The 20732-nt window shown below is 45.2% G+C and overlaps 1 long non-coding RNA gene across 1 annotated transcript; it reads right to left on the minus strand.

Moving 5' to 3' along the window:
• Positions 1 to 1226: 1226 nt before the first annotated feature.
• On the minus strand, positions 1227 to 19130 carry LOC107996182 (uncharacterized). The gene is made up of 3 exons (XR_001765742.3): positions 18566 to 19130; positions 18321 to 18483; positions 1227 to 6190 (listed from the first exon to the last, which is right to left on the minus strand). It is a non-coding gene; the product is annotated as an uncharacterized LOC107996182 (long non-coding RNA).
• Between the last annotated feature and the right edge of the window lie 1602 nt (positions 19131 to 20732).

The following is a 20732-nucleotide window of genomic DNA, read 5'->3' on the forward strand; positions in this document are numbered from 1 at the left end:
CCTTTTTCCCGACGGATAAATCGTTGCCGCGACCCGTCGATCGTCGCCACGATGTTAAAATAACACGAGAGAGTTGCAGCGGTGCTTGTCCCCAATGGGACGTGTCATAATTTATTAAGCTGAATTCGCAATTGTTATGTAAGAATGCGCAGGTTGGCTTCTTGTTGCCGAGTCGGCTGCATTCTTCCCGTCGCATCCATCATGCCGTTTACCGGAAAAAGCACTCGGTGAAATAAAGACAGCCCGACGCGACAACCGCGATCTATGGTTAATGCATTATTCCTCTCGCGGTGTCGAGACCATCTTTTTTCATCGAATTCTCGCGTTATGGCAATCGGATTATCGATAATACGATTGCCGCTAGCCTCGATTCCAATTATAAATAAACGAATAATCGACGTTCCAACAATGTTCTAAATTTTCTCCAATTTTTCTCGATGACGAATGTGAAAATTTTTTAAACTTTGGAAAGCGTCGAACGGTGTGCGTTTCTGATCCCAATCTCGAAATCCTCGAAATTGAAGATGGCTTCCCGAGCTGTCATTACGGCTGAAAATAAGTCGGGCTTTAATGCTAGGGTTGCTCGAACTGGTTCGATTCCAAAATTCTCTCCTGCGCAATGGAACAAAGAGCTGTTGTGAAATCGAGACGTGAATCGCGATCAAATCTGACGAATTGTGGGAAAATTTCAAGGAAAATGCTGGTAAATTGAAATAATAAAATGACAACATAAAGGCAAAAAAAAGGTTGTCGGTGCGAAAAAGTTGCGCAAAAAAGTTTATCGTGCGTATTCGAGTTGCACGTATACTCGATCGAAAAGATTCGTCGAAGTTTTTTTTATTTTTTTTATTCTTTTTTTTATTTTTTTCACCGCTTCAAATTACTGTCCGATAATTTACGAGAAACCAAGGCCTTCACCACGGTATTCACTTAGCGCCACTTACACCATCGGAACGTAATTGCATAGATCAATTAGGCTGTCCTTGCCATTAAGTTCAAACAGAATTAACCGGGGACAAGACTAATACTTTACGCTATCTGGAAGAATGCATTTACTATAATAAACAAATTGTTTCGATTTCCTTGAACCGTTTTAATTCTAGTACAATTTTAGTAGTATTTAATGTAATTCATATATTTATATAATTGATAATTTATATAATTGGTAAAATAAAATAAAAGTTTAATGTACCTAGAAATGGTTCGTTACAAAAATATCTCGTATATTTTAGATAGAATTATATTTTCAGTTTTTCTACACATTATAACACATAATGAATTGAACATTATTTTTTTTTAAAGCTGATGAATGGAATAGTAATCGAACATATTCACGCAACATAATATAAATATATATATATATATATATAACATAACGTAAGTGAAAAATAATTACACAGTTAATTTTTCCAAGATCTAAAATTTCCTCTAAATGAAAACTTCTTTTTATTCTCTAACGCCAGAACTTATTCAGAATTTTCATTTTCTGTTGCACCGATTACTCGAGAAATATCACCCTTTCGGCCAACGAATAGATTGAAAAATGAATCTACTGTTAGTTAGTACGATCATAGTAGTTTTCAACTTTCGTTTCCATCGCTCGGTATTACACGGGCGTAGTTCGTCATTTTCGTTATCTTCCGATCATCACGTCCGCGAGACGTTATATGAATTATTATTAGATTATACGAATAGAGTGACACGATACCCAACGATTCGCGGTAATTCGTGTGCACGGTAAGTTGAACCACGTTAGCGTAATTATGATAAGGATAACGAACTTCTAATGGCCACTCATCGGCGAAACTCATATGCGTAAACCGTCTATGTGTGGTTAGAAGATTAGAAAACTGGAACATTTACGTCGTTTACTTTTTCAGTTAATTATTTCGCGTTGCGCAATGATTCTTGGCTGAATGGACACGTTGGTTGGAAAGTGTTGTATTAACAGCGTGAAACAACGCCGTCAAATATTATCAATCGCCGAGCCGAGAGATCGATGAATTCAGAGCGGAAGCAGGCACATATATGGCAAATTGTTGAGACGCTTCCTGTCTCCTTGATCGTTTATTATGGAACGATATATTACATGGTTACCACACAGCTGACCAATGACCATAACGACGATAAATTGTTCCTTCGCACTCCTTCTTTGAGCAAATTATGACCGATTATATCGGTGCGATGATACAATTTTAGCAAAAAAAAAAAAAAAAAGAAATAGAAAATATAATTGGAAATTCATGAGACGAAATAATTGAGGTATCGTTCTCTTGGCAACATCTTCTTCCGTCAGAATAAATCATTCTTCTTTGCGAAATATAATTGTGAATATATATATATATATGTATTTTGTCTTTATAAATACGTGGCTATAATTTTTCGAAGAGGAAAGACGCGTTTTCGTCTCTCCTCGATCGTTATTCGATCTTCGGTCATTTTTCATCTTTCGAGGCGGCAGATCATTAGGCGGCTTCCGGTTCCGCGGGGAGTAGAACGAAACGCCATAAACCATATTAACCAGGCCCATAAACTGTGCCTTGATACACGCGGACACACGCCGCCTGATTTCAAATCCCAGGAAGCAACTCGATCAAGCTTCTTCTGCCTTCGTACACTCTGTGTCGTATATATTTATTGAGACAATAAACCGCAATTATGGCCATCGTTAACTAACCGCTCCCCTAGTCTCTTTTTCTTTCTTTCCTTTGTCACAGAGACGAAGGAAAATGATTCGTTGGATAGCAGAAACTTCCTTCCTTCGAACAATCTTCCGATCTTCTTTCCTTTTTTTTTTTCTCGAGGAGAATTAAATTGTAATTCCTTTTTTCGACGACAAGGAGCGCTCCTTTTCTTAAACTCGATTGAAAGTCGATGAACGACGTTATCCACAATTTTTCAATTTCGGTAATTTTTTTTTTTTTTTTCCGAAAAAAGATTCTTTTCTTCCCGGAGAAATATATATATATATGCAATTGATTTCAGAATATTCGATCGCGTTAAATATCATCACAGCAACACGCGTGATCGAGATGAACGAATCAATCTGAGACTAACGACGGGCTCGTTCGGCGGGGAGAGGAGAGCCTGAAGCACACAGCTTCGGATTTAATGATTATTACCGTGCCGATGATTGCACCATAAAACAACATATTGCTGTACCTGGAACTCCGTGGCGATGAAACTTCGGCTAGCTCGTATAACCTCCAGGGCGATAATAGACCTGCCCTCGTTTCCGGTTGTTCCATACAACGCCTCGTAGGTGCGTACACACGAAGGTGCAAACGTCACGATTTCACCCGTGTGCTCGAAGAGAATGAGGAAGATGTTTGGAAGACGCGTCGAAGCGGAGAGATCCATCCATTCGAGAAACGAAACTTTGACTTTCCTAATTTCTATTTAGATAGAATAGAGAATCGGAGAAGGAGTCTCGGAAAGGAAGCGAGTTCTCGACGCGTTTATTAAGATGACGTATTCAGATAGGATAAGTTTCCAAGAAATCTTTTTTTTTCTTTTTTCTTTTTCCGTTCCCCCCAATTCGCGGGGGGATTGTGGGTGCCACGAATCGCACGAAACCACAAGGTTTCGCGGGAACAAGGTAGGCCGTCCTACGCGCGATTTCCGATGAATTTTTAATTTTCCCCGGTATACGAACCGAAGCCCGGTATTAGTCAACTCGCAAAAGGCTGGCTCCGTATCGCGTGTAAACGCGAGCCGTATATTCAATTAATTCAGGGCGGATGTTGTAGGCCGGCGATACAGCGCAAGGGTCGCTCCTCATTCTCGAAACAGGAGAGCAACCGCGTACACGGCGTGGTTGGTTAATTAATGGGAGTGAAGACAGAAAGTATGCACGGTGCGCGCAACAAAGAGAAACGACTGCTAGGTGGCCTAGGTAGGACTCTTTTTTTTCTCTCTTTCTCTCTCTTTCTTTCTTCTTTTCAAACTATAACTATATATATATATATATCCGTGCAGTCGAATAGTTAATTGTAAGAGGAACTCGATGCAACTTGATATATATCGATATTAAGAGGGGAGAATTAATTCGTGGGATTGGATTCGCGAATTGTGGATCTCCTATTTAACACTGGATACGTGATACGCGATTTCTTTGATTAAAACATCGCTGGGTAAGAGGATTAATCCTGTTCTTCAAACTGGAGGAAAAAGAATGTAAACGGCGTCGCATCGCGTTTCGTGCAGAGACACGAAAAAGTAGAAGAACAAGCCTGAAAACCGGGACAAAGAGGCACGAAAGAACACGGGACAAAAGCTCGAGACAAGGTGAACCGCGAGGAAAGGAGGCAATCGTAGCGATCGTAGAAACCGGCGCAATGCCACAAGAAACTGACTAACTGGTAATTAGCATATTTCCAGAATATTTCGACGGCACGCGATCTTCCGGTAACTCGTTCCGAAAATGCGAGGTCCTCTTTGTTCGAATTCCCAGTGAAACGGATGAATATACGCTCCATTGTTCGTAAGTAACAGGACATTTGTTGGCCACAAGTGTATACGTAGCCCGTGTATGTACGCTTGTCCACCAAATATTTTCGCTTTAATAATTTTCCAATTAGATTTTAATTTTTCTAACATTTCCGAACGGGGACGATTCTGATCAATCTCCAGCCGAGCCAGTTAATCATCGCGTTCCAATCTCCTACGTCCTTCCTTCCTTTCAATTTTCTTCCTGCACCTTACCATTCTTTTTTCCCTTCCATCGCATTTTTCCATTCCATTCGATAATTCCTTCTATCCTGCGCAAATCGATCTTGCGCAAAATCAGCCAAGGTCGATCATCCTAACCGTTCGCGGAATAATCATTCTTTCACCGATGCTCGCCCATTATCCGTGCCTGTAATTGAGCTTAATTGGGCATCGATGTACGCACCATCTTCTCAGGGTGTATCGTCCATATTTTTCACGCCGCCTCTTCTCTCTCTCTCTCTCTCTCTCCTTGCAACGAGAGGAGATCGTTCGTTCCGTTACACGCGCGATTATTACTAATGACACGATGACTCAATTAGAAGGCGACGTCCAATCGGGAATCGAGCGGGATTGGATTGTCTTCATGTACGCCCATTCACTGAACTCTGACTGAAACTGGCCGCCGCCGGCGCCGCAAGCTTCTGAACCGCGGAGAATTCGTTTCATTTCACCATTGGACGCATCCTGTGCGCGACACGGCCCCTGTGCACGTGGGAGGACAACGATCGTTGGAGGAGCGTGGAATCACGAATCCACCGTGGCCGATCGTATCTCGTACTCGCGCTATTATGCGCGCGCTATTAAGGATGATTAACGGTACCTCGTGTGTAATCGAGTCACGGGGGTACATTGTCACCGTGCTCCATCTCGTCTCGCTCTCTTCGATCGACCCCCACGAGGTGTGACCCCCACGCCGCTTTCTCGCCGATCCTCAACCTCCTCGTCCTCCTCCGCAACGTAACGATTTCTCTCGTGGGCGAGCACTACTACCGTTTTATTTCCCCATTACCGTAATAACCGAATCGAGGAATGCAGAAAGAAAGAGAGGAGCGAGATACGATAACGGTAACCCATTAATCCAGATGGGGGCATTGCAAGAGGGGTTTATCGTTCGTCGAAAATAAATGAGACAGTTTCTTTTTTTTTTTTTTCTTTTTTTTCGTTTTTATTGAAACCGCATCAGAAAGTAGTGCACTCTCTCATCAATCATTCGTACGTAGCGTTGTGCAATAACGTTTCCGATACGGATCTTCGAAAGGGCAGGCCTCCACCAATCATTTTCTGAAATATCTAAACATCGTTAGACGATGCGCAATCCGTCAAATGGATGATGGGAATCAATCGCATCGAGCCTCGTTTCGACGCACGAGGATTGATGCGAGGATAAACGTGCTCCTGGGGATAACGTAACGTAACGTCTGAATTCGCCGATTCGAAGTTGGTACCGTTCTCGATTTTTTTACATTTCGGTGCATTCGGCTTTTTTTTCTTTCTTCCGTAACACATAGAGGTTTATATATATATATATACCCTGAGAGAGTAAGAAACGAGAGATCCTTCGTTCCGATTTACAGGTCGATAATTTCGTGGCTCGCGCTCTTCTGGGAAAACCGCGGAGACCGACCGCTTTCACTCCACGCCATTTACGATTGGTTCAAGGTTCTCGTTCTCTTTTTTCCCCTGTCCCTGTGCGCTGCACCTGCAACAGAAAAGAACACGGAAACGTGATTGCTGTGTCGGCGCCCTGCACATGCAATACCTCTCTCTCTCTCTCGCTCTCTCTCCTTCGTTTCGTTTCTTTTTCTCCTTTAACGAGGAATATATACGAAGTGACGAGGGAAGAGGGGAAATATTCTCGACGTTTTAACGAGATCGAGGAAGGACCAAGGTATCTGAATTTTCCCCCTTCGCTGCCAACGAGTCTTTTTCGTGACGTTTTCGTTACGTTGTTCTCGCCGCGAGAAATTATATTAATCGGTCGTGAACTTACAAACACGGCTGTAATCGCCGTCTTTATGCATCGCGGCGGTGGTAGGGGGACGGTAGGGGCGAGTTGGCCGCGTGAAAAATATGATAAAAAGACACGAGTTTGAGGAGAAAGAGCCGCGTTCCGATAACATTGGTTTGCATTGAAGAGGAAGGTGGCGGCGGCGGCGGCGGCGGCGGCGACTCAGATGCGGCACGCGATCTGAAAATTACGGTCACCATCGATCAATAGCCACAAAAAGGAATCGACCAAGTTCGTATGCGGGCTCCATCAATGGATTCCTTTTTTCTATCTCGATTGTCGATCATCTCGGCGAACGCCTCTCTCGTCTAATAATAAGCAGTATTGCGTTATTAGTTCGTGGAAAGGTTCGTGAATGAGAATCTCGTACGGAGGAAAAAAGAAATATCCCCCGTTCGAATCAATCCTTTTAATGGAATCTCGACTCGTTTTCGATAAAAAAAAAGAGAAAGAAGAGAAAAGGAAAGGAACAAAAAAGAGAGAAAAACGTTGATTAACAAAGTTAATAATGTTGTATCTGATTAATAATTAATCGTGTCGATGCACCCGTACATGTAAAGATCAAGGATTAATCGGACTTGGGATGGGGCACGCGAGAAACGCATTGTCACGTGATTGTTGTACCGAGAGTAAACGAGAGAATCACGCGATCAGAAGCAGGGGAGGAATCTGTCCCTTTCGGGTTTATCGGGCCTCCGTTTTGTTTCCTTTCTTTTTTTTTTTTTATATTTATAGTTGAACAGAGATTCACGAATGTTGATAATTGAACATTGAATTACAAACGAAATTGCGTAAGTGGCATTCTACGCTACTCCTCATTTTTTCTTTTTATCACAAACTCATTCTGGAATCGCAAATCTAGCATTCGAGATTTGGGATCAGCTTCGTATAGAGTCAAATTATTGAAAATTTCGTGTCTTTCGACGAAATGAAAAAGATTATAAAAAAAATCAAAGATGGAAGATAGATCGTGTTAACATTAATATCAATTTCGCGTCTCGCGATCTTTGATAAATCGTTGCGAAATTTTTCATCTCGGACGGAAGGAAATATTTGCACCGAAACTTCGAAACAGTGACTCATTAATTCAACATCGATAAATACGCGCAATCGTCGGATCTATAATATCGACGAACCATAGAGTTTCTTCGTCTTCGAGGAGCTCCTCCACTTCCCACGTGTTCGAACGTAACCTGTAATTTCTCGTACTCGAAAGGAATTGCGAAACGCTTTGTTCGTTATTGACAGAGGAGAAGGGGATTGGCCGCGCAGCACGGTTTAAGCAGTAACACAGAAGAATGTAATTAGAGTTCTCGACATATCGATGGCCGATAACCCGATTATTAGGACAGGAGCAGCAGAGAGGCTGCGAAGTGAAAACCCAATCCGACGATAATGCATCCTCGTACTTGTAACGAGGCATCGATGGAAACGTTTTCTATCCGAAACGTTTCCCTTTAACATCTAAACCAGTTCTAATCGAGCCTCGAAATCGTCGTGGCTACCTTATACCGTGTTTATTCGAGAAAATGTTCCAATTTAAAACGAACTCTCAGAAATTGGATCGTTTTTCCTCCATTCGAATCGGGTAATCGGGTAAACGGATCGAAGAATAATTGACATCATAGTTCAAATCGTAAGAGTTAGATATAGGGGGACAAAGCTGAAATAACAGAGTGAAATGATTGTTTCGAAATATTCGAATGAATACAGTATTACGAAATGGTCTTGAAGATATATAGGCTCGATAACCAGCCACGCCGCCCCCACTTGCATTCACGATAGCGGTTTTATCTCGGCGTCTCACGTGGTCCTAAAACGAAGGCAATGCTAAGTATAGTGAACAGGCCTTCGTCAAGGAGTATTGGAAGGGCAAAGGAGGCGATGACGGAGCGACGAAAGTAGAAGAAGAAGAAGAAGAAGAAGAAGAAGAAATAGAAGGAGGAGAAAAAGTGTAGGTAGGGAAAAAATAGAGGTAGAAGAAGAAGAAGAAGAAGAAATGCCTAACGCCGATCGAAGAGACGGAGCCCCACCTCTTGCGAGAACGATGCCGTGCCGGGACAGGCCCGTCGAATGTTAAGGAGACGCGGGGAGCGAACATAACCTCACCTAACCTAACTTCACCTCCACTCTCGGAGGCCGCCGTGCGGCCGGCGATCCCGCGTATGATTTCCAGTCGGCCTCTCATTGGTCGGCTGGCCTGTGCGCGGTTACCGCCTTCGCCATTAAACAAAACCTTGCGAGAAGAGAGCGAAATTAAAAAAACGAAGGGTCTCAGGCCCTCCTCGATACCTTCTTGACCTTGCCCCGGCACCGTTTCGGTACCTCCGACGACAATTGCGATTCACTTACGCACAGTATCGATCCGGAGTGTCTTCGTTTTCTTTCAACGCCTCGAAAACGAAATTTCTATGGAAATTTTAGATAAATTCGGGGGAAAAAATAAGAGAAAATAACAAAAAATAAATGGAGGATAACGAAAAATGGAAATAGAGTCTGATTCTCTAGAAATTGCAGTGCATACTATTATTTGAAATCCAGTGAACTTAAAACAAGTTAATAGACGAAGAAATAATTATCGGATAATTATGAGATTTCTAAATCTAATCGAGAAATCATCCCTTCGAACGTACACACGATTTTTGTCGATCCCTTCAATTTGATTTAACGAGAGCGTCACGACGCCTTCTTTCTTCATCCCAAGACAGCTGGCTGGCTGGCTGGCTGACCGAAGAGGGTTCGTTGGTCAATTTTCTGGCCGACAGATTCGCGAATCCGCGTCGCCAATGTGCTCTTCCGATCTAAAACCCTCTGCCTTGCCCCCTCCCTCTTCGCGTCTCTCTTTCATCACAGCATACGCTCTCTCTCTCTCTTTCTCCCCACCCTCCCTTTTCTCTCTCTCTCTCTCTCTTTCTGTTACTTTCTCCCGTTGCCCCGTAATTGATATTATTATGGGCCGGTGAGGCCCTCCCATTACGTTATAAATGTTACACGGGTCGATTACCGCTCTTTGTTCCGGACATGCTTACAATGTCCGCGAACAATGCTGGACCCTCTTCCTCCTTCACCTCCGCTTCTTTCTCCTCTTACCGACTCCTTCCTCGGGCCGTATGCGCATCGCAAAAACGTGAACGTAGAGAACGGCGACGTCGACGACGACGACGAGTTAACCCTCGATTTAACCTACGCCGGGATACGAAGATAAGAGGACGAGTTGCACGAATCACGCGGATCCTGTTTTCCCTACCACACCGATACGAAAATCGATCGTTCTTCCATTTGGATCGTATATTTCCGATACGAATCGTATCCAGAATCGTAAGAGACAGAATCTTTTCTCGCGATGAAATTCGAATATCTTATAGGAGGACGGTGGTTGCATCGTGGCTCGATCCATCAGCCGCCATTTTGAGATGGAGCCGAGACAAGACTCGATCCTCTTCTACCTCTTTTTTTTTTTCCCTCCATGGTCCGTTCCTAATCATTGTTATTACGAACGGTCGCCCGTTCGCACACGCGCTTTTTTCTCCTTCGTTCATCCCCCTTCGTGCATCCCTCCCGATGCCCTCTCCCTCTACGTACCCTCCATCCTCTAGCGATAGAATTCGGCCGGGCCAATTACATTTTTTCCCCACTCGTGGAAGGAATAAAACTATGATATCGGTATCGCGCCCGTTCCCCACCTGCCTCGCATCGGCGTAACCTCAAAAGAGCCTCTCTTTTTCTCTCTCTTTCCTCTTCTTCCAAGGAAAAAGAAAAAAAAGAAAACGAACAAATCGTAGGCGCGACAGACACGGTTGATTCTAATAATCATACACGGGCCGGCTTCATTATCTCGTGACCCGGGCCTGCGTAGAAACTTTTAATCTCTCTTTCTCTCTCTTTCCCCTCGACGCATTCGCCTCGATTCAGCCCCACGTTATCGAAACCAATTTATGCTTATAAGGCGAATACGGCGAATCTAATCTCGTGGAAAGGAGCGAGGCGAAAGTGTAACGATCCTTGGGAAGGTTCAAAATTGTTTCGATGAACCGGTGAGCCAGAATAAAGAAAGCCGTGGTTGCTACCAATCTAAGCGTTCGAACCTTACGAAGTGAAGTGTGTGTGTATGTATATATATCCTTTCTTGATTCTAATAATCAAGATAAATTTGGGTAAATTTAAGGTACGAAAGGTGTTCGCGAGCAGAGATTACAATTGGGATGAAATTGGGGAGAAATTGTTACGCGAAAGTGTCGTGAAATAAAATACCGTGTCCCAATGATATTCTCTAAACGCTAATTAAAGTGCACTTCGATTCGAAATTTCGACCATTTCAAATGTTTCTTCAAAATTTCTTATAACTTTCGTTTGTTGCAAAAAGGAATATTTGAAAATAATTTCTTGGAGAGAGAAAATTTCACCTCGATGTAATCTATCCAAGCGACTTGCTTCTCCTTTCCATCATATCCTCCGTCTCTCCCGAAAGACACAGCAAAATTATAATATATATAAATATATATATACGCCTTCGCATCGGCGAAATGTCGCGGTGGATCGGCGAGCTTTCTCTCGGCTGGAAATTGGCCGCGTCGATTCCGCCCGGAATCGTTTCCGTGTAAAACGCAGACAGGAGGGCGTTGCCGACTTTCTTGCAAAACGCGATCCCACAGGCAAGAAAGTGGAGCGCTCTCGTTGTATAATGTATTCACGCGATTTTCCGCTCCTTGTTGTTCCGTTTCTTTCACCCTTCCTAACCGCGGCGGATCGTTAAAAATGCGCGTTTCGGCCAAGTGTGTTCCACCACGATGGTGAAAACGGCGCGCACGACCGGCAACACTCGTCGTCGATGTAAAAACCGCGATGAATCGAGAAAGAGGGGGAGGGAGGGAGGGATGGAAGGGTGGAAAAAGCGCGAACGAGCGGCGCAGTTATGTCACTATTAAAAACGCATTAATCCTGAATTCGCCTTGGATCGGGCCGGTCGCTTCGCTTCGCGGACCCGTTGCGATTTAAACGCTCGGTTTCCCGGCGCGCGATTTCACACGTTGCACGCGCATTATTGCTTCTCTCCCGGTTTTTACCACCCCTCCCATTCCCGCCAATGGATTATCCTCCCGTGAAAACGTCGAGGTGAATTCGACGAATTTTTGAAAACCTTTTTCCTTTTTTTTTTTAAACAACATTTTAAACCTTCCGTGACGAACGCGTTTTCTTCCCACGCTATCGGTTGTGAAAAGATTGGATTTGTATTTTCAAGTAGTATATCTCGTTAATATTCTGATACTTAATTTTATCGTCGACAGATATCGTAATATTCAGATTTCATTCGGGTCCTTCGCGACAATTTTCTTCTTCTAATAAAAATATCTTCGATTTGATCTTCCTTTCAAATTATCGGATTCCGTGGAACGTTGGAGCCAGTGATTTCGAGCTTGTAATCGATATAGAACGAAATAAAGATGGACGAATATTTTTGGAAATTGCTATATATGTATATATACGTATATCAGTAGTAGATGATTTTGATTTGGAAATAGGGGAAAACGAGGAATCGATCCTCCCTTTCCAGAAACTCGTCGAAATGGGTGCAATATTACGAGCGCCCGTTGACGTTAAGAGAACAACGGCCAACGACGACATCCATGTTGCCGTACTCGAAAGCTCGGAGATGCAACGGAGCGGGGAAGCTGGAAGCTTCTAAAGTACTCGCCGCCGCCGCTAATGGCACTTCTCCGGCCGACGAGGGGGAGATTTTAAGCTCGTTTCGCGGAAAAACTGTTGATTTTCCACCAACGAGAAATTACTTTCTCGCGTTCGCTCCCTCTTCCATCCCCGTTCCATATCTTCTAAAGAATCGATATTTAAATTTTAATATTCGAGATATAGGAGAAGGCATATATCGTTCTCTCCTCCCCCTATTCCCTCGAAACGAAAATTTTATAATACACGATAAAGCATCGCGTTACGCGTTCAACGAAGCTCTCTATCTCTTTCTTTCTCCTTCTCTCCCATCCCCCACGCCTATCGATACTTTGAAAAAGCGTATTTGGATCGAGCGATCCGCTTTCTATCCCGCCCTTCTTTTTTTTTCACCAATTAGAAAATCGGTCGAACGTACATAACGACTCGTCTCCTCTAATATCGAAGGGTCCCGAGACGCGTTCCGTGAAACGCCGTTTAATATCCACGTAGCGAGAGGAGAAGCGAGAGGAGAAAAAAAGAACTTGTCCACCATCCCTTGCGTCGCCGTAGATCGCTCCTCCGCCGTGATGATGCAGCCCGTGAAAAGTATATCGGGATTCTTGAAAAAAGAGAGAGAGAGAAAGAGAGGAGGAGGAAGAAAGAAGGAGAAGAAGGAGAAGAAGAAGAAGAAAACGTGAAGACCACGGGAGAGGAGTCACCCGCCGCCTTCCTAATTCGATCGAAGCCTCATTATGATCTTAGAGCTCGTCCCAGGGAACCTAGCATTAGTATAAACACGGATCGAGAGTACCATTATACGGCCCTGGTGGTGGTGGCCCATTTTGAATACGAAAGAAGCAAAGATATTATGTTAATCGTGCCGACGATATTACGATATACATAGTATAAGAGTCGCCACGCTGTTCCCGGGGGCCGTTCCCTACTCCGTCCAGACTTTTCGCCTACATATCCAAGACCACATATATATGTATATGTATATATGTGTGCCCTGTGCTCGCCACGATGCGACGATAAAGCGGGACGTCGAAAAATAATTAACAAACGCGAGGAGGGGTGGAGGAATGGACGAGACACGGTAGCGGGAAGAAATGTTCGATAGAGCACCCAAGGAGCCGCTCATGAATATTTATCTGGGTCAGACTTGACCAAGTTGCCGATTAAAGCGACGTTTTGTCGCTTCGTTAGATCCTTGACAAAGGATTTGAATAACTACCGCCTTAAACCGCATCCTTTTTAACCATCTCCACTAATTAGACGTCGTTAAAGGGCGAGCCGAACTACTTGCCTTTTCTCGCGAGTTTCTTCCGACCGAATCGAAGCAATGAAACAAACGCCTCGATCGATCGGTCCCGGACGCTGGGACGATTCGCGTGATTTTCTAAGCTTTGAATTCTTACGTGGAATTATCTTGCGTGGAAACGTTGGTGAAAAAAGAAGAAGAAAAAGGAGGGAAAAAAGGAGAAGGAGAGATACGATCGGTTTCTTAGCAAATTCTCCATTTTCCTACCGATCCCTGCCGAGGCAAAAGACATCGCGTCGAGAACGCGTATCCTCTCACGAAAATTGCGTAGTGGCTGTCTTGGAGTTGGAGCGGATTACAGGGGTGGCAGAGTTGAATGAAGGGTGTAGGAGGGCTCGGCTACTGAGGGATCGTTGTTGCCATGGCGACACCAACCCCGTCCTCCGGCAGTTCACCATTTCTACCCGTGCGCTACACCGATCCCTCCGACCTCCAGGGAAGGCGCGATCCATATCTGCTAACGCGAAGTCACGTTTCAATGGCCATTTTGTATCGGGACAAGAAAGGATCCTCGCCCCTTCCCCCAACTCCTTTCTCCTTTCAAATTCGTTTTTCTTCCCGGGGAAAAAATCTGCCCAATCTTTGAAATCTCGTTCAAATGGAAACGGAAGATCGGATCCAAAACAGACGCGCGTTTCGATAAAGAACTTCGTCTTAGATAAAGATTTCTATCTATGCCATTGACACGCTTTAATTGAGAGTATTTATTAAGCAAGGCGAAAAGTTGAAGGTAATAACACGCATCAGTTTGTTGTCGCAGAGTTAATTACGGCAAACGCAATGTGAATTGCATCGTTGGAGATGTAAATAGGGAAGCGACGAGGGAAACGCCACGGTGCACGGCAAGTACAGCGAAACGTGTAATGAACGTGTCGAAGAACGAACGATAATGGGACGATAAAGGACGATCGGGAATTTTTCGAAACAAAGAATTTTTCGAACGCGCGATTAGAAGCAATATCGTGCGCAAACGTGTAATTAGTCGCTTTTTACGTAATCTTCACTGAGCCAAGCTCGAGCGACGTATCGAATAAAAACTCGACGAAGAATCGGGTATTCCGAAAGAAAAGAAAAAGAAAAAAAGAAATATATGGAAAATTCGATAAGATAAAAAATGGATACCGATCCTAATTTTTAAATCGATAAGTAAAGCGAGGACGACGATTCGATAACGAACGGTTTTTTCCAAAGCATTAGTCGCAAGGTCTCCGCGAAGTGCTTTCGACACATTCTTCTTACAGCACTCAAACTCACCCTAGCAGCCGCGTAACCCTCTCGACTATACATAGGGGTGTACTGTCGCGCGTTGCGATCGTCGAGGACCGATTTAAGAGTCACGGCTCTCCACTCGATTATAACGTTAAGAGGAAACAATGGTTTGGATCGGTAATTAAATAACGGGAGGGAACGATCGAGGTTCGCCGCGAGACGGTAAGAAAACGTTTCGATCGCGATGGAACGCGTGGGCGTAAAAATAGATCGTCGATACGCGCATATCGACACGATATTATTTTCCCTTCGATATAACGTGCGAGTGAATCGCAACTCGACCGACGGTTAAAGGTTAATCGACTAAAGGAAAAAAGGAAAACAAAAGACGTCCTCGCGTGTATTCGATTTTCGATATGTATCAAAGTCGAACGGGCACATTTATTCGCATTCCAATTTCGACGTTATTGTAATCGTGCTCGGCAACCGAGTAAGAGGCATGGTTTCGCGGCGCGGCGACCATCGCCACCCCTGTTCGCGGTTAACAAGAATTCAAAATGGAGGTGAGCCGCGATCAGCGCGCGCGTGCACATCCCCTGCAATCGAATTTCAACACCGTCGTCGTTCCCGTCGTCGTCTCTGCCTATATACGAATTCGGTAATTATTTTTTCGCGAAATCTGGGGATCTCGATCGAGCGATTTTCGACTTTCCCCTTCGAACGATCGACGACTCGTCGAGGGTGCGATGAGAAACGAACATATATATATATATATATTCTTTCGAGACTCGGGGCTGAGCTGCGTGGCGGAGACCCATTTGCGATGCAGGTAACTCCACACCCCCCCTCGAGGTATCTTCCAGCTTGCTGTACGTGTGAACGTACACCGACGAGCGGGAACGTGGTGTGTGCACGCGCGTGATGGGTGCGCCTGTGGTGGACGATGCACATGCAGACACCGGCAAAACCTATCTGCCATGCACGATCGCTCGGTTGCATATAAGCCGAGACGCGCAGCACGTCATTACGCGGGCAGAAAGCAAAAAGACGATAGCCTCGCGGCCGGCCAATCGCCGTTCGCGTGCTAATGAATCTGAACCGACCCGACCAATGGCGGGACCCCGCTACGCCGTTCGTGAACCCGGTGTAACCCTCGTGGCGATGCCGCGGTACCAGAAACTCGGGGTGTGGTGTACACGCGGCCGTTTTTCGATCAGGAATCCTCCTCTTTTTCTGCGATCGGGGAATTGCGGAACGACCGGCCACGCGGCGGCCACGATTTTTCGAAATTTCCAATGGTTATTACGCAACGCCCTAACCCCCCTCTCTTTCTCTCTATCTCTATCTCTTTACCTCCCCTTTGGGTTAATTTATCGACTCGAACAAATCTCCGAACGAGATACCACGGTAGAGATTAACCCCTGCGAGCTGGGCGATCGTTTGCCCGTGTTTTAACTATCGCGATACCAGTTATTGCAATTTATATACGAAACCGGTATAAAATTCTCGATATAACGTATTCCTTTTGCATAATCATAAAGTAATATTGTTTGACAGTGTTAACGAGAAATCGCGAGGACATCCCCTCCCTCCTCCTCCTCTCCTCTCCGTCCCATATTCCTGACTCGTTCGTCGGGCAAATTCGTTCATAAATAAACAGATATCCTCGCCCCCAGAGACTCGGGAACGCACGAACCGCGTGGGTAGTCAGACGCGAAAGGTGTTCGTACGAAGATAAAGAGAGAGAAGAAAAGAAAAAAGGAGAAGGGCGAGGTTGCTGGAGGAACGACGAGTTGCAACACGGCAAGGAACACGCTCATTGTTTCCCTCCTTCTCGAGCTCTCCTCCGGTGGATGGCCGGCGACACGTAAAGTGCGTGCACGCGTGCATGCGTGCCTGGATGCCGTGCAGAGAGCGGTTCGATGCATGTGCACACGGCGCGATGTACAGCCGCTACAACGATGTATAGCCGATCCAACGTGCGCAGAGCGGCTCGGTGCACCGGTGTACCGGAGTCAGAGAGCCGCTCAGGGCTATCATTATGGCGGCAGTAGACACTCCCTCCTTATCGCCGGTTTCCAACGCGAGTCTCGACCGTACGTACGAACGAACGAACGCTCGCAGCTCCGCTCGCTCGCCATCATTATATTTTCCGCGGCGAGAAAGGACGCGCACACGAGAACCGAACGCGCCCAGAAATACGCATACACACGCGAGCGAAACTCGGCGGATAATACACGCGGCGTATTCCATTTCCAGAACGCGGCGATAGTATGAGTGAATCCGGTCACCGTCCCAGTCGAATTTCTTTCCTCTGCGTCTTTAAATATACCCTCCCGGCGATCGATCCGAATACTTTGTAACCGATACTTTGACGAGAAGTCAAAGTCCTGGAACCGGATTAAATAGGCTGGAAAACTGGATTGGACTGGGGCGGAGGAACGAAGGTCGGTTCAGAAAAATCGATCGCCGCTTTTCTTATTTGTTTATTTACTTTTCCTTTTTTTGCGCGCGCGCACAGGGATGATCAGTATCGAGATAGAATTTACTACGCGTAGTTCGCGGTTCGCGAAAAAAATCCGTCCGTTCGAATCGTTCTCGATTCTTCATGCGAGAGCGAATCCATCGCTCGAAATTGTTATCTCGGGCAACGATGATCATTCTTACGATTAAAAAGTTCGTTGTACGCGTTGCACCTCGTCCTCGCCAACCCTCGCCGTTCATTCGAGCGATAATCTTTATTTACGTCCGAGCGCAATTATACAGAATTCGTCGAAGAAGGGTGAAAACAATCGGGAGAGATGTGTGCCGGCGTTCATTGAGCAGCTCCTCTCAAACGGACGGCAATTTTAACCGTTTTTTTTCTTCTCTCTCTCTCTCTCTCTCTCTCTCCCGCGATCTATCCCTCACTTCGCGAAGCACACAGTCCCGCGTTTTTTATCCCTTCGTTTCCTGCAATCTGTTCTTTCGATACCAGTTAAAGCACTAACCGGTCTCGCGACCACGCTTTTTGCCACCGAAGAAATCAGGGTTTCGCAAGAATGATCCGGATAACTCGCGAACCGATCGATTCCATAATTTCCTAGAAACGCGAGGACTTTTCATTCGATCGATGATTGCGCCCAACGATTATCAATGGTTTATTACGCTATTCGACAGAAAGAGAGCGTGGATACGCCACGATCCTTGTTAACAAGCATTGATGTTTTATCGATTTCGAGATCAATACCCGTCCAATTCCCTTATCTCGGCGAATATTATCTCGACGCATTCGAATCCATCGACGAAACATTATCGGTTTAGAGACTTTTTGCGCCCCATCCGCAGAAAAGAGTTCGCGGAGGGCAGAAAACGATCTGTTTCCGAACGACAATCGGCGCCTAACTCCTAGGCTACGATCGCGAGAAGAAGTTTAAGCAAACTTGGCGGATCTCCAGTGATTGATGGCGTTAAACGGAGATACAATATAATTGGCTCGCCCATCTGTCTCGATTGAATTGCACGGTAATGGAGTAAGTGAATCGGAAAATTGATCGAAGCGAAGATGTCGATCGTTAGACAGACGTCTTATTAATAAACGCGTACGTAGATTATACATATTAGATTTTTCTCTTTTTTTTCAATTACCTTGGAGATATAAAAAAGGGTCACGTGGTCGAACGACCGCCATATTTCTCTGCCATCTCGTACATCACCGTCGTGTCCTCCTATTACATTCGTATATACATATATCTTGTGTATTTTACCATCTTAGATACGAATAAATTCCCCTCCTCTCGTGCACAAACGTCTAAAAAAAGAAAAAAATCTTGCGATAATTACATCATCCTTCAACAGATACGATCCGATAGCAGCTACTTGATAATATTTACACTTCTTTTACACCGATATCTCCATCGCGCGTTGCCCGTCGCTTCGTCGTCCAAACACAAACACTCCTCGTTCCGCTCGTCACTTCCTTCGAATCGATATCACAACAACAAAGTTTACCTCAGTTCCTTCGACACTCTCTTCGAAGCCGCGACCCGAGGCTTTGATCGTTGCGAAATCCATCCTCGTCGTTGCACGAAAAATCCACGCGTGCGCTCCATAAAATATTCGAAATATTCGCGGAGTGGAATAGTTGGAAGCATCGAGCGTGCGACGCGTATCGAGCAACCAACGCCTCGTTCGTTTCGTGAAAGGGACAGGGATTTTTCTTCACCGATTTCGTCACGGCGCAAAGGAAACACTTTGGCACGGCGGGAGCATGTGACAAACCGCTCGCATCGAGGACCGAGGAGAGACTCTATAAGGTGGTTTCCATCCCCCAATAGCGGCTGGCGCGCTGGCGGACCCGACGCTGCAATCATTCCCCGTAATGATTGTCATTACCGGGAACGGGAGGGCGAGCGAGCGGGTGGACGAACGGGGCAGAGGGATTGGCCTGCATTGCGATTGCGTTTCTGTCTGGTCCCATTGGCCGACAAACTGCGACTACGGACGAGTCTCCTCTGTTCCGGTAGACTGCGACCTCAGCCCGCTTCGAGATGTAATTTCGTAGCCTCCTGCTATTCCATCTCGCCGCTAAAAACCGCTTTTTGGAATCGATCCGTTCCGTGTTTTAAAACCCCGATTTTAATCCGTTTTCATCCGTTTCAACGTTGAATCGAGTTTTGGAAATTATCGACTACGATACGAATTTAATTGGAACGAAAATAACGAAAAATTAGATGCGGATATTAATTACGTTGTTGAGCACGTTTTTTCGGTAATTGTAGAAACTTTGCGATCTTGGTGATTCTAGCTAGTTCTCGCGAGCTTGTTTTTTTCTTTTTTTTTAAATTTTGGAGATAATGGAAGTACGTCGCACGTGTAGGAAAGGAAAGAGTAGTAAGACAACGTAGTTACTTAAAAAAGAAGAAAATTGCATCTTGTTTCAGTCGAGTAAATTTCTTCGTTTTCTGCTTCCCTCCTCACCCCTTTTTTTAATCTCCAGTTTGTAACTGTATCATTTAATATTATGATGATCACTCTTATTATGGAATAGCTGTTTAGCAATTGAGATATATGTTACGTTGTACGCAATAAATTACGTGTACGAGGTTGCGTCGGGGGGGAGGGAGGGACTACTTTTATCGAGACGGTTAGGTCGTTTAGGATCGTGATAAAGCAACGATCGACAACGGTGTGTGGGTTCAAGGATTTAAAGTGTTAGTGAAAAGAATGGATTTTGAGGGGGAGGGGGCAGCTTTGGGAGAGGACATCAAAGCAGCAGATATCGTGGTGGGGCCTTTCATGGCTGCCATTATCGCGTTACTTCCGCGTGGCCGAACGTCATTTTCCTCACACCCCCGTGATGATTTGAGGGCAACCGAGCCACCGACCCAACCCCTCACGGCTTGTCGGGGCCATTATGTTACTGCATCGCGGCGGCGCCTCTGCATTCGCGATTCCAATGCACCGATGCACATTTTCCTCCCCGTTGTGACAAACGTTAAAAACAAACTAACAAATATTTATTAAAATTTTAACCACGTTCGTTACCTTCCAACCTACAAATTACCTTATAATACAACTCCTCCAAATAGAATTTGAAATCGCGATTGAATTTTTCACGCGCGTCCCGCGCGACGAAAAAACGGAATATTTCCGTAGCTAAAAAAAGGGGGAAGGGGAAGAAAAAGAAAGTGCGCAATCAAATATAAATCCCCGTATCCTGCATTAACGAATAAAATCCATAAATCACTATATTCGCGCGAAGGGAGAGAGGAGAGGAAAGATTTGAAAACGTCACCGACTTCAAAGAGCGCTCCATCACGAAGCGCATCCCTCGATGACAGCGCTGTGCACCTGCACAACCGCTAACCGGCTCGGAAAATCGTTTCGCGATTCCCGTGGAAATCCACGAGGCGAAGAAAGCCGGCCGAAGATCTCACGCTCGATTATCTTTACGGGCGACATTAGCGGGGGAGGGGGAGGAGAGGGCCATTAGGAATGTCGCGTTAGTCGTCATCCTCCTCGCCCAGATGACGGGTTTCTCTATGCCCGTGACGTCAG

Source organism: Apis cerana, linkage group LG13 (assembly GCF_029169275.1).
Source record: "Apis cerana isolate GH-2021 linkage group LG13, AcerK_1.0, whole genome shotgun sequence".
Taxonomy (NCBI): domain Eukaryota; kingdom Metazoa; phylum Arthropoda; class Insecta; order Hymenoptera; family Apidae; genus Apis; species Apis cerana.